General features: G+C 35.5%; 1 protein-coding gene across 3 annotated transcripts in view; it reads right to left on the reverse strand.

Annotated features, from left to right (window-relative positions):
* SUPT3H (SPT3 homolog, SAGA and STAGA complex component) overlaps nt 1–12,077 on the reverse strand; it is a 560,098-nt gene that overhangs the window by 197,398 nt on the left and 350,623 nt on the right. The window lies entirely within an intron of this gene.

Raw genomic sequence — 12,077 nt, forward strand, 5'->3', positions numbered from 1 at the left:
TCTTGATCTACAGAATTTAATTTAAAAATTAATATCCAGGGTTTATATTTTTAGATTGTGTAAACATCATTATAGCTTGGCTGCTATGAATGAATTTTTTTTTTTACAATTTATAAAAAGAATTTTCTTATAGTTAATAATTTCCTTGATTTGTTTCTTTGCTTCTTTTTCTGTGAGCCTAAAACTGTTTCATCCTAAACTCTCTGAGAGATTTGAAACATATAAGGATTTCTTTCAGTTTCATTTTTTTTTTTTTAAAGATTTCTTATTTATTTATTTGACAGAGAGAGAAAGATCACAAGTAGGCAGAGAGGCAGGCAGAGAGAGAGAGAGAGAGAGAGAGAGAGGGAAGCTGGCTCCCTGCTGAGCAGAGAGCCCGATGCGGGACTCGATCCCAGGACCCCGAGACCATGACCCGAGCCGAAGGCAGAGGCTTAACCCACTGAGCCAACCAGGCACCCCCAGTTTCATTGTTTTTATTTTGCTTCAGAGACATCTCATCTGGAGTTCTCCAACTCTTCACCTATTCCTTTTCAATTCTTCATTTCTTGATCCCATTTCTTGCTCTATCTTAGTTTACATCCTTATTTTGGTAGATTTTTTTTTTCTTTTCTTGAGCATAGATTTAACAGCTGCCTTAAAAACCCCATCTGCTAATATCAACACCTGGTCATTTTGGAGTCAGTTTTCATTTGTCTTTTCTCTGGGGTATGAGTCATATTTGCCTGTTACTTCATATTTTAAGGAAACTGGAATTTTAGCCGAGATACTGTGATTGATACCTTACAAGGACTCTGGATTCTGTTATGTTCCTCTAAAGAATATTGATTTTTTTTTTTTTTTTAAACAGGCAGAATGAAAACTGGAAAACTAGAATGAGCTCAAACTTCAATACCTTTCTTCTTCACCCTGTGGTAAGGCTATAGTTGAAAAATACATCTGGTAGTTTGCTGAGAAGGGGTTTATGGGAAATAAAATTTTAAAGATCTAGTATTCTGAAAATTCATTTAAGCCAGCCTCACATTCAGTTAACAAATGGGGTATGGAATTTGAGCTTAAAAATCGTTTCCTTCAGAATTTTTTTTTAAAGATTTTTATTTATTTATTTGACAGACAGATCACAAGTAGGCAGAGAGGCAGGCAGAGAGAGAGAGGAGGAAGCAGGCTCCTGGGTGAGCAGAGAGCCCGATGCGGGGCTCGAAGCCAGGACCCTGGGATCATGACCTGAGCCAAAGACAGAGGCTTTAACCCACTGAGCCACCCAGGTGCCCCCATTTCCTTCAGAATTTTAAAGGCATTGCTCCACTGTCTTCTACTTAAAATATTATTGTTGAGAAGTTAGCTATTGTTGTTGTTTCTATTCTTAAGGCTTTTTTCCTCCTCTGAGAAACTTTTAATGTTTTTCTTTTCATACCTAAAATTCTGAAATTTCATGGTGCAGTGCCTTGGTGAGGGTCTCTCTACATTTATTTTCTTGGTACTCACAAGGATACTATAACTCATATATTTTGTCCTTCATGTCTGGTAAGTTTTCTTGCATCACTCTGAATTTTTTTTCCTTCTGTTTTTCTGGGTTCTTTTTAGAACATCTGTGGTCTTTGTGCCTAAGATCTCTAATACCAGAGTTTGTTTTATTCAACCTCTCCAGAGTGTAAACCTATGTTATTTTTGCCAAGTGGATAAAGGATAGTTGACTGCCTATATGACTTTGACAGGGACTGGGATCTTTATACTTTGAAAAAATCCTCTTGCTTTTCACCCATCCCAAGATTTCTTTTTTCAGAGGTACTTTCAATCCTGATTTAAAAATTATTATTTCTTTTCAGTGTAACAGTATTCATTGTTTTTGCACCACACCCAGTGCTCCATGTAATACGTGCCCTCTCTAATTTTTCCAGGTTCCAAGGTTTCATTTCTCTTAGAATCTTTAAACTTCTGGCATTTATATCCACCTTTAAGCTTCCACAATTTTTTTTGACAAATTTCATCTGTTATTTAATCTTCACCCATTTTGTCTTTGTAGGTTTATGTCTCTTTAAATTATTTTGCTGTCCTTTAGTGTGGTTTCAGAATGGTTGAAGATAAGCACATGTTATCACCCATATTTAAGCAGAAACTGATACTTCTTTTTTTAAATGTTAACATTTACTGAATGTACTATCTTGTGCTTCTTGTCTTCTATATATTACCTCTTTTAACTCATATGGAAAACCTGAGAGATGTTCAGGTACAAAAAACTGGTACTAAATAATAGATGCTTAACATCAAGCCATTTATCTTTCTCTCCAAGATTATTAATTTCTTATTCAGAATACAGGAAGTTATGATCATTAAATCAAGCCTTACATTGTATAGAAGTCTACCCACAAAAACATTTATTTGCCTTTCAAAACATTTTCATTGCTGGCAATGAAATGACTGCCAAAATAAAAATTGTTTGGATCAAAACATTCAAGCCAGCTGCTTCATGCAGACATAGCTTAAGGACTGAGGACTAAGCAAGTGTTTGAAAGGAAATGGATTTGTAACTAAATATAGCTAACATTCAGGATACTATAAATGTAAGATATATGACTTTGTATTTTCCTATCATATGATCTCCTTATTCTTTGTTAGTGAATCGTCTTCCACTGTCTTAGACATCCGAAATATAAACAAGTATATAAATTGATAAAAGTTGTGCCTAACTTCTTAGAGTTTCATTTTAACTTTTCTTTTTAGAATAGTAAGTCAAAGGCCATTAAGGAAAATTAAAAAAAAAATATGATGAAGTTATAATTATCAGTATCTCATAACTCAAAAAATTCAGTTTTATTTATATACATATTTTAAAGAATTACCAAGTCACAATCAATATAAGCCTGCAAAGTTTTAAAAATGTCCATTAAACAATGGCTGCATTTATTGTACAAGAACAGCAAACTTGACAAGGAACTAGTTCTTTGGTTACTCTTATTTAAAATATGAAATTAGGAGAAAAACAACCATTTGTAAGTTTTCTTTTAAACTATTTTACATAGAAGTTATTGATAAGCAACTTTTAAGTCTAAACACATCAAGGTTTGCAAGTACACAAAAGTGTATGTTGGAAAAATTTTAAAGTTGAAATTAAAGTAATAAACTAGGTCATAACACGGAGGACACTGGGAGAGGGAGAGGAGAAGTGAGTTGGGGGAAATTGGAGGGAGACAAACCATGAGAGGCAATGGACTCTGAGAAACAAACTGAGGGTTTTGGAGAGGAGGGGCATTGGGGGATGGATGAGCCTGGTGGTGGGTATTATGGAGGGTAAGTATTGCATGGAGCACTGGGTATGCTGCATAAGCAATGAATTTTGGAACACATATACACACACACACACACACACACACACACACACAAATTAAATTTAAAAAAAAATAAACTACGTTATAGTTTAAATAGTACACTATTCTGGATTATACCTTAACTACCACACTAAACTGGATTATAGTTTATTATCTGTTTATTTTTAAAGATTTTATTTATTTACTTATTTGACAGAGAAGGACAGAGTACAAGCAGGGAGAGTGGCAGGGAGAGGCAGAAGCGGGCTCCTGTTGAGCAGAGAGCCCCATGTGGGACTCAATTCCACATGGGGTTATAGTTTAAATGTTATACTGAACTAACTATAGTTAGTACTATTTAAAATTTAATTATTTACTATTTAATTATTAAAACTAGAATACCATGTAACTGCTTCAACCAGTACACATAAACAGAGAAGGAGGTAAACCATAATAGATTCGAAATTATATGGAACAAACTGAGGAAGGCTGGAGGGGAGGTGGGTGGGGAGATGGGATAACTGGGTGATGGGCATCAAGGAGGGCACTTGATGGAATGAGAGCTAGGTATTAACATGCAACTGATAAATCACCAAATTCTACCCCTGAAACTAATAATATACTATATGCTAACTAACTTGAATTTAAATTAAATATAAAAATTTAAAAAGTAAACTAAAATACATTAAAACTATAGAAAGATGGTAGATCTTGACTTTGCTCAACATCTACATAGCAATTTTCAGTTACAATTCAGTACAATAATTAAAATGATATAGTGTAAAGATCTAAGGTTGTACATCTTATTTGCATTTCTTAACACTTTAAAAGTGTAAACATTTTGGTAGATTACAAAATGTGTACTTTTCTTGTCTACAATTAATACTGACTCTTTTTTTCTCTGCTTATTTCAATGTTTGTGCTTCCCTCCATATTTCCTTCTGTTCCCAGACTTCCATAAAGGTGTCCACTCAACACGTTGTGGCCATTAGTTATTTCTTCAAAGGACAAAAATCTAACAGGTAAAAGACTGAGTTAACTGCTTTTCTTTGAAACCCTGCTTAATTTTTCACATGATAACCTGATTTCATTTTGCCCCAGAATGTTTAGGAATAAACAAAGGTCTTGTACTAAATCTTCATGATTAGATCGGGTTATTAAAAGCACTGAACTACAAGACCACACACAGACCAATGTAATGATTGGAAAAAATCACCAAATGGAAAGAATAAGGTAATCCTAAAGAATAATCACATGGAATGAAAAAGAAATGGATTTCTAATTTTATTACCCCTGTTTTACCCCAAAAGCAATTTTATAATTTGGTCCTTTTGTTGAGAAAATACAAGGAAAAAGTGCCAACTTTAGAATTTTAGAGTTCTAGCTTCTGATGCTGGGTCTTAGAACCTGTTCAATGCATGGGGGGCAACAGTCTGCTATGAAACGCAGTTAAGGTGTGGCTTCCTGTCAGTACTGTGATCGTGAAGAGTGTTCCAGACCATTTAGATGATTACCTCCTTTTATTGTCTAACTCAGCAGTTTTCTCCATGTGGACCACTGATTTCACAAACAGTTTAATCGAGAAGCTTTAAAAAATCATTAACTTCAAAAACGTTTCCAAAACCACAGATTGTTTTCCCTTTCATGAAATTTTAAAAATGCCTCTGGTTTGATGTTTACATGAGGCATTGTCATGCAGCATACAGTAAGCCCTGAAAAATTGCTACCTACATTTATTCAGAAATGAAAATTTAAATTTCAGGATCATCATAAAAAAGGTTATTTTTTCCAGTTATCATTTCCAGTATTCACAAAGATTAAAGGCCATTATTGGACTACTGATTAGCACTAACGACTTATTTTAACATAAACAAATTTAGGATATAAAAAATTTGTTTGGACATATACATATATACACACAATACATATATACCATGTATATACATATGTGCACATACATGTATGTGTATACATACACACATACATATGTATTTCTATGTATATAGAGTGTATATATCACTAAAATCCCTCTCTTAGCAAGTTTTAAAAAAAAAACTCTTATCTGAGGTTAAAGGTTATAGAGTTCTTCAGTTAGAGAGCTAATGGCTTCTGTAATAACTTCTCATGTTGAATCACCCTAACATGAAATATAATGCATGCCTTAAGGTGCATACATTCTTAAAGCTATAGTTTTAAACAGAAGAGTGGCTCTTTCTGGTCCTCAGTTTCTTCAAATGGGAACAAAAGAAAGGTAGACCCCAAATGAGCTCCAAAGGTGCTTTTGGCTTTTACTTCCTGGTTCTAGTTTTTAACCTTAGGAATAGTTTACTTTCAGCTTCATAATTGAATGCTTGTATCACTGAGAGAAGAAATAAATAAAAAAGAAAAGCTAAAAGAAGTGAGGTGCAGGAGGGAGTCAGTTTTCAAAAAAAAAAAAAATCTACTTGGTTAAACCAGTAGAAATAGCAACCAATCCAATTAATCATGTCAGTGGATGAAGTATGAGGTTGGATCATTATTTAGTATTAATGACTTATTTTACAACAATGTTCCCCATGGTACACAAATCAGCAGGTGAGAGAGTTAATTATTCCAGTACTCTACCCAGTAGTTCCAGATACATTTGAAAGCCAAAGTCAGTTGCAAAATGGGATTAAAGCAATGCAATTACCAATACATAATTAAGATTGGTCTGTACCTGATTCTAATCTGTTCTTTGCTTTTATCATAAGATGAACAGAGACAATTTGTATATACTTCCCCCTCAGTCTGTCAGAGAAAGTAGCCCTATTCAAATTCTGTATTCAAACTTTGCTTGGATAGGAAAACCAATCAATGTTGTATATAGTATTTATCAAATTAGAAGATGTATATGTAAAACTAAATGAAAAGTCAGGTTTCCTGGGCTCAGATGTCAGTCCCATATTCTACTCAAGAATTAAAAAGGTTATTTAAAAGGGCTCAAAAGGTGATATAGTACAGATCTTGTTACATTCACAGGTCACTGTGAAGATCAAATGAAATAATGTTGTATAGGCACCTGGACTTTTAAGTACCATAGAAGCATAATGTATTGCTTAGGAATGACCCATTCTTGGTTAGAAGATGAAAAAAGTAATCTATATAAGGAAGGGGGGAAAAAAGTCTACTGATAATTTGATTAGCAGAGAAAATGTTTTAGATTTGTTATTTAAACCCAAACCAGGATATTCTTAAGAGATTCCTTGACATCAAGCAAAAATGGTACCACCATCCTGCAACACTGCCACAGTCACAGTCTGAGAAAGCAGACAACATAGAAAAGACAGAGTCCCACATTCTTCAACAAATGCAAGTGACATGCCACAGCCTCTCTGAGGTCTCCTCGAACTCCAGCACAGACCTAATCACCCTCTTTCCATTGTTTCTGGGGACATCGTAAGACTTCAGCCAGCTTACCACTTATCACCCTACTTTGTAAAGATCTCTTTATAAAAAGGCTTCCCTTCCAGAATGTAAACTCCATTAATGTAGTCTCCACAGACCACATAAAGGCTATGAATCTTAAGAGAGACTCAAAGACATTGCTACAGATTATCTGAAACGTCTAAAGAAAATTTGACTCATCTGGAGTTAGCTCAGTTAGATACTAGCCATGATGAATTTCCAGCCAAAAGGCAAATCAAGTTGTGCCTCCAACTCTAATCAGGATTTGTAAAAAACCTCAATTTATATAATTTATCTGGCTGAATCTCAGCTAACATATGTGTGTCTGGTCTACCTCTGGGGATGACCCATACAGGAGCACTGATGTTTACCTGAATATACCAGTCAGTTTACTGGTCAGGGGCTTGGAACTAAAAAAAGATAGCATAGTTAAACTGGAATTTGGAGGGAGTTTACCCAGAAACTATTTATGAAGATGTGGGGAAGGTTTAGGGAAACCGCAAGGGGTAGTGTGGCATCCTCCTGGCTCTAAGAGCAACAGAGGCCATTATGAACCCTAGGCTTAGAGGGGGAAGGGGAAGGCAGCCACCACCTGAGCCCAGAAGCTGGCGAAGCCCACCCTGCCAGGGATACAGCTATCTTTGGCCTTACCTTCATTCATCCCACTCTCAGCAATCCTGCTGGTGCCTTTCACTGGCCAAACTCAACCAGAAGTCAGACAGCAAGAGAGATCTAAAGAGGAGACTCCCAGGGTACAGAAAAGGTGGAAGGTTGAAAAGTAAGTCTAGAAGGACGAACATTAGATGTCCATTTTCACCTGAGTCTTCAGTCTTACTAAGGCTACTTTCCCCCTCAAATACCAGAAGTAGAATGGTTTTCATTTCCTTTTAAAATCTTCTGTTCAAACAATTTAAAAACAGAACTGGGTGGGAAGTGTCTTCCTCCAAATATACAATGTGATCTGGTGATGGAAATTATAATCCTAGATTTTAAGACTTAATTTAAGGAACGGTAGCACCAATAATACACAGAACAAGAACATAAACTAGCACGGAGTATATACACTACAAGATGACTAACGTATTTGACATATTTTAAAAATTGTTAGTTTTTCTAATTTTTGCAAAAATCCTGTGAGTTAAGGGATATTAATATTTTAGTTTTTTTCCATAGATAAGGGAAGAGCAGCTCAGAGCATTTACATGACAAAGATGTGACTAGAACAAGTCTTTCAGACAATAACTCCCTGTTTCCATTGTATCCCATGGCTAGTATCTTTTCCATGGCAGCTAACTTTTCCATTTTTCTCACGTAAACTAATAGTTAATAGTTTCCTCATATAAACTACTATTTAAGTATGTAAAATTAGTGACTTGACCGATCAGCATTCAACACTTTACAGAATTTAGACAGCATTAACAGTTTAATATAATTTTCATGGAGTTTTAAAAGTCTCTGATACAAATTTCTGGAAATACTCTTGTGTAAACATAGTTTGGTTTTTAGAGTTGAAAAAATTTTGTCATATGGTCCATAACAGATCTACTCTTAGACACATAGCAATTAGTTTAGAAGTCTGAATGTGCCATTAAGACTTTAATTAAGGGGCGCCTGAGTGGCTCAGTCGGTTAAGCGTCTGCCTGAGCCTCAGATCATGATCCCTGGGTCCATGATTCCTGAACCTCGAGTCAGGCTCCATGTTGAGTGGGGAGCCTGCTTCTCCTTCTGCCTCTACCCCTCCCTCTGCTCATGCTCTCTCTCCCTCTCTCAAATAAACAAATGAAATATTTTTTAAAGGAACACTTTAATTAAATTCAAAGTTAGCAGTTAATGTTTCAGCTCCAACCCTGGGTGTATGATCTTGTGCCAAATGATTAATGTGTCTTATCTTCAAGTCCCTATTTTTAATATGGATGTAATGATACTTGCACCTTGGGGTTGTGTATGGACCATGTTAAATTATACGTGCAAAGTGTCTGGCACAGATTCTCAAGAAATATTCATTCCTGTTGTGCCCTCATCATTTTCTGTCCCAAAGGATGTGTGTTGGAGTTCATGTGAAAAGTGTGAGCACAGAGCCTGACAAAAAGTGCTTCTCTCTGCCTTCTTATAGGGAAGGGTAGAGAAGGGAAAGGGAATTTTCACCAACTAATTTTATTCAAGTGTCATATATTTATAAATTCCAGTGTTGTCCCATCCCCATCAGTATTTGTGCTCTGTACTGTTTAAATTATTTAGTTATGAATTGTTACAGTCATAGCTATGAATTAATTAGAAGGGAAAAACTCCCCGAAATGATTTACTTTTGTGATAATGGCAGTTAGTGAATAAATGTAAATAAGTACTACAAATACATAAATAACTGTAGGTAGAAAACTCACTTTTCATTTTTACTTCTCTAAAGCACCTAACCTAGTATATAACACAAGTAATTAAGACAAGAAATTAAAAGGATATGTAATTTGGATGGTTAATTAACGGAAGTTCTAGAACAGAATACGGAGAGAAAGGAACATCTGAAGAAATAATTCATGAAAACTTCCCAGCACTGAAAAACATAAGATTCCAGACTAAATCGATCAATTGTTCAACACAATGCATGAAAAAGTGCATACCAAGTCACTTCACACTCATTCATCCACAAGTATTTACTGAGAACCTGGCACAACTCTTGATGGCAGGGATAGAACATTAAAAAAATAGTCAAAGTCCACCCTGTCATGGAACTTATATTTGAGGGGTCAGAGACACATAATAAACTATTTAATATGTTATCCTAATCCCTATGCTACCCCAAAAAGAGTAAAAAAAAAAAGTTTAAGGAGGGAAAAAAGATTAAACAGGATCAGGTGTGCTGGAGACATATGTGTGGGGTGTTATTTTATAAGGGTAATCAGGGAAGTACTCATTAAACTAACACTGAGCAGAAACCTGCAAGAAGCGGGTGAGCCACATGGATATTTGGGAGAATACTTCACACAGGGGTAATAATAAGAATGAAGGCTCCGAAGAGAGACCATTTTTGGACAAGATAGAGAAAAAGAAAGGAGGCTAATCTGGCTATAGAAAAGACAGTGGTTATAGATTAAATCAGAAAGGCAGCCAAGGTGGGGTGGGGTGCATATCATGTAAAACATTCTAGATACATTATTGTGAAATTTTGGAATTCTGAGGACCAACAGGAAGTACTAGGAACTTACAGAAATAAAGGAAGAAAACGGTTCACATGTAAAGGTTAAATAATTAGAATGTCATCTCTACAATGACCTTTAACATCAGAAAGTAATAGAGAAATGGCTTCAAAACCCTGAGGTAAATAATTTCTAACCTAAAAGTTTTTGCATACAGGCAAATTGCCAGAAGTCTCTAAAGGTAGAGTAAACAAATTTAAGACAGGCAAATTATATAAAAATTCACCTCCATGGATGCTTTTTCTTTTTTTTTTCTGACTTACCTATTTCTGAGCATGGTTGATACACAATCACAAATTCTTCCTCAGAAAGCTTAATGAACAAGGTATTCAGCAAAATAATGGAATAAGGAAAAAGGGCGAATTTTCCTTGGCTTACTTCCTTGTAGGAAGTAGTGTAAGACATAAGTATGCTACAGAGAATGAAATAAAATCCCAAGACATGAAGGCAGATACCCAGCATGGTAAAGAGCACTCTCTCCGGACTTGAACAAGCAGACAGAGGGGTCTAGGAAAGGTGTTCTTAAAAAAGATGAGATTACAGGAAATATCTTTTTTTATTTATATCCAGAGAAGATTCACATTTAATTGAGAGCTGGGTATGAATTACTGGCAGATAAACAGAGAACTAAGCAAAAGGGCAAGACAATTGCTGCAAGGAAAATACAATAAAAATTACAAGAAAGTGCAAATACGATACTGCAGAACTCGGCTATGGGTTTAGGTGATCTCAGAGTCAAAACAGTGTAAACAATAACTAATGAATTAAGTGAAAATTAGGATATAACTGTATTAGGATGTTAGAGCAGGAGTGGCTGCAGTGGAAAGGGATGGTGGGGGAAGGGAGAAAATGAAGGATTGAGGAATAAAAAGGAAGAAAAATTATGTGGGATAGTAGATGAATAGGATGAGAAATAGGTAAAAATTTGACAGAAGAAAGGGGCAGTTTATTCCAGTGGGAAAACAGAATTATTTAATCAATGGTTTGACAAACAGCTAACTGAAGAGAAAAAAAGTAAGATTTCATCTTCTGCCATATGTAAAAATAAATTCCAGATAAGTAAAAAACTTAAAATGTAAAAGATGAAATGATACAAATCATGAAAAAAGATCCAAGGCCTATATCTACAATCCAAGGATGCAGGAGACCATCTCATGTATGGCTAGATGTCTGCAAAGAAAACCTAGGCCTTGTGGGAGGGAGCTAGTCTCTAAAGAAGACCCTGGCGAATGGTTCCTTATATTCATGCCCTTAGCTAGTTCTCTCCCACCGTGAATCTAGACTGGGCTGTGACTTGTTCTACTCAACAGTTATAGAGGAGGTGATGTTCTAGGACTTTTCTGCCTTGACAATAAAAGTTGTTGCACCTCCTACTTTTGAAATTTTTAGAATATGGTGCCACCAAGTAAGACTCTGCTGGACAGACCATATAAAGGGACTAGATGGAGAGGAGAGGCACTGAGTCTACATAGGGAGGGAGGGAAGTCCAGCCTTCCTAAGAATCCTGGTAAAGATTCCAGATGACATAGCTCTAGATAGTATCTGACTGCAATCAAGTGAAAGACTACAAGCAAAAAACAAAACAAAACAAACAAAAAAACCCCCAAAACACCTAGCTGAGCCAAATCACTGGACCACAAGAAATAATAAAGTGAAAAGAAAGAAAAGAAAATACTGAACAGGCTCTTCGCTAAGTGTGGATCCCAAAGTGGGGCTCGATCTCACAACCCTGAGATCATGACCTGAATTGAAATCAACAGGTGGGACACTCAACCAACTGAGTCACTCAGGAGCCCCAAGTGGTTTTTGCTTTTAGTCCTACTATGGTTTGAGGTGATTTATTAAATATCAAGAAACAAAACCATAAAAAACTTACAAGATGATCTAAGACACAATACATACAATCAAGTATTAGAGAGACATCCTTATTCAATGCTGGAAGTTCAAAAAGGAAAAGTATAAACACTTATGATTATATAATATTTTAAAACATTTTCATGGTTTATTTGAAAAAAATTCTGCAATGCAATTTTAAGACATGTAATGACTTAATAAATGTTTTTAGAAATTTATAAGAAAGAAATCCATTAGAAAAATGTAGGAACATGCAATTCATAGAGGAGTAAATCCAAATGTCACCCAACATAAAGATGTT

The sequence above is a fragment of the Mustela erminea genome, chromosome 4 (genome assembly GCF_009829155.1).
Source record: "Mustela erminea isolate mMusErm1 chromosome 4, mMusErm1.Pri, whole genome shotgun sequence".
Taxonomy (NCBI): domain Eukaryota; kingdom Metazoa; phylum Chordata; class Mammalia; order Carnivora; family Mustelidae; genus Mustela; species Mustela erminea.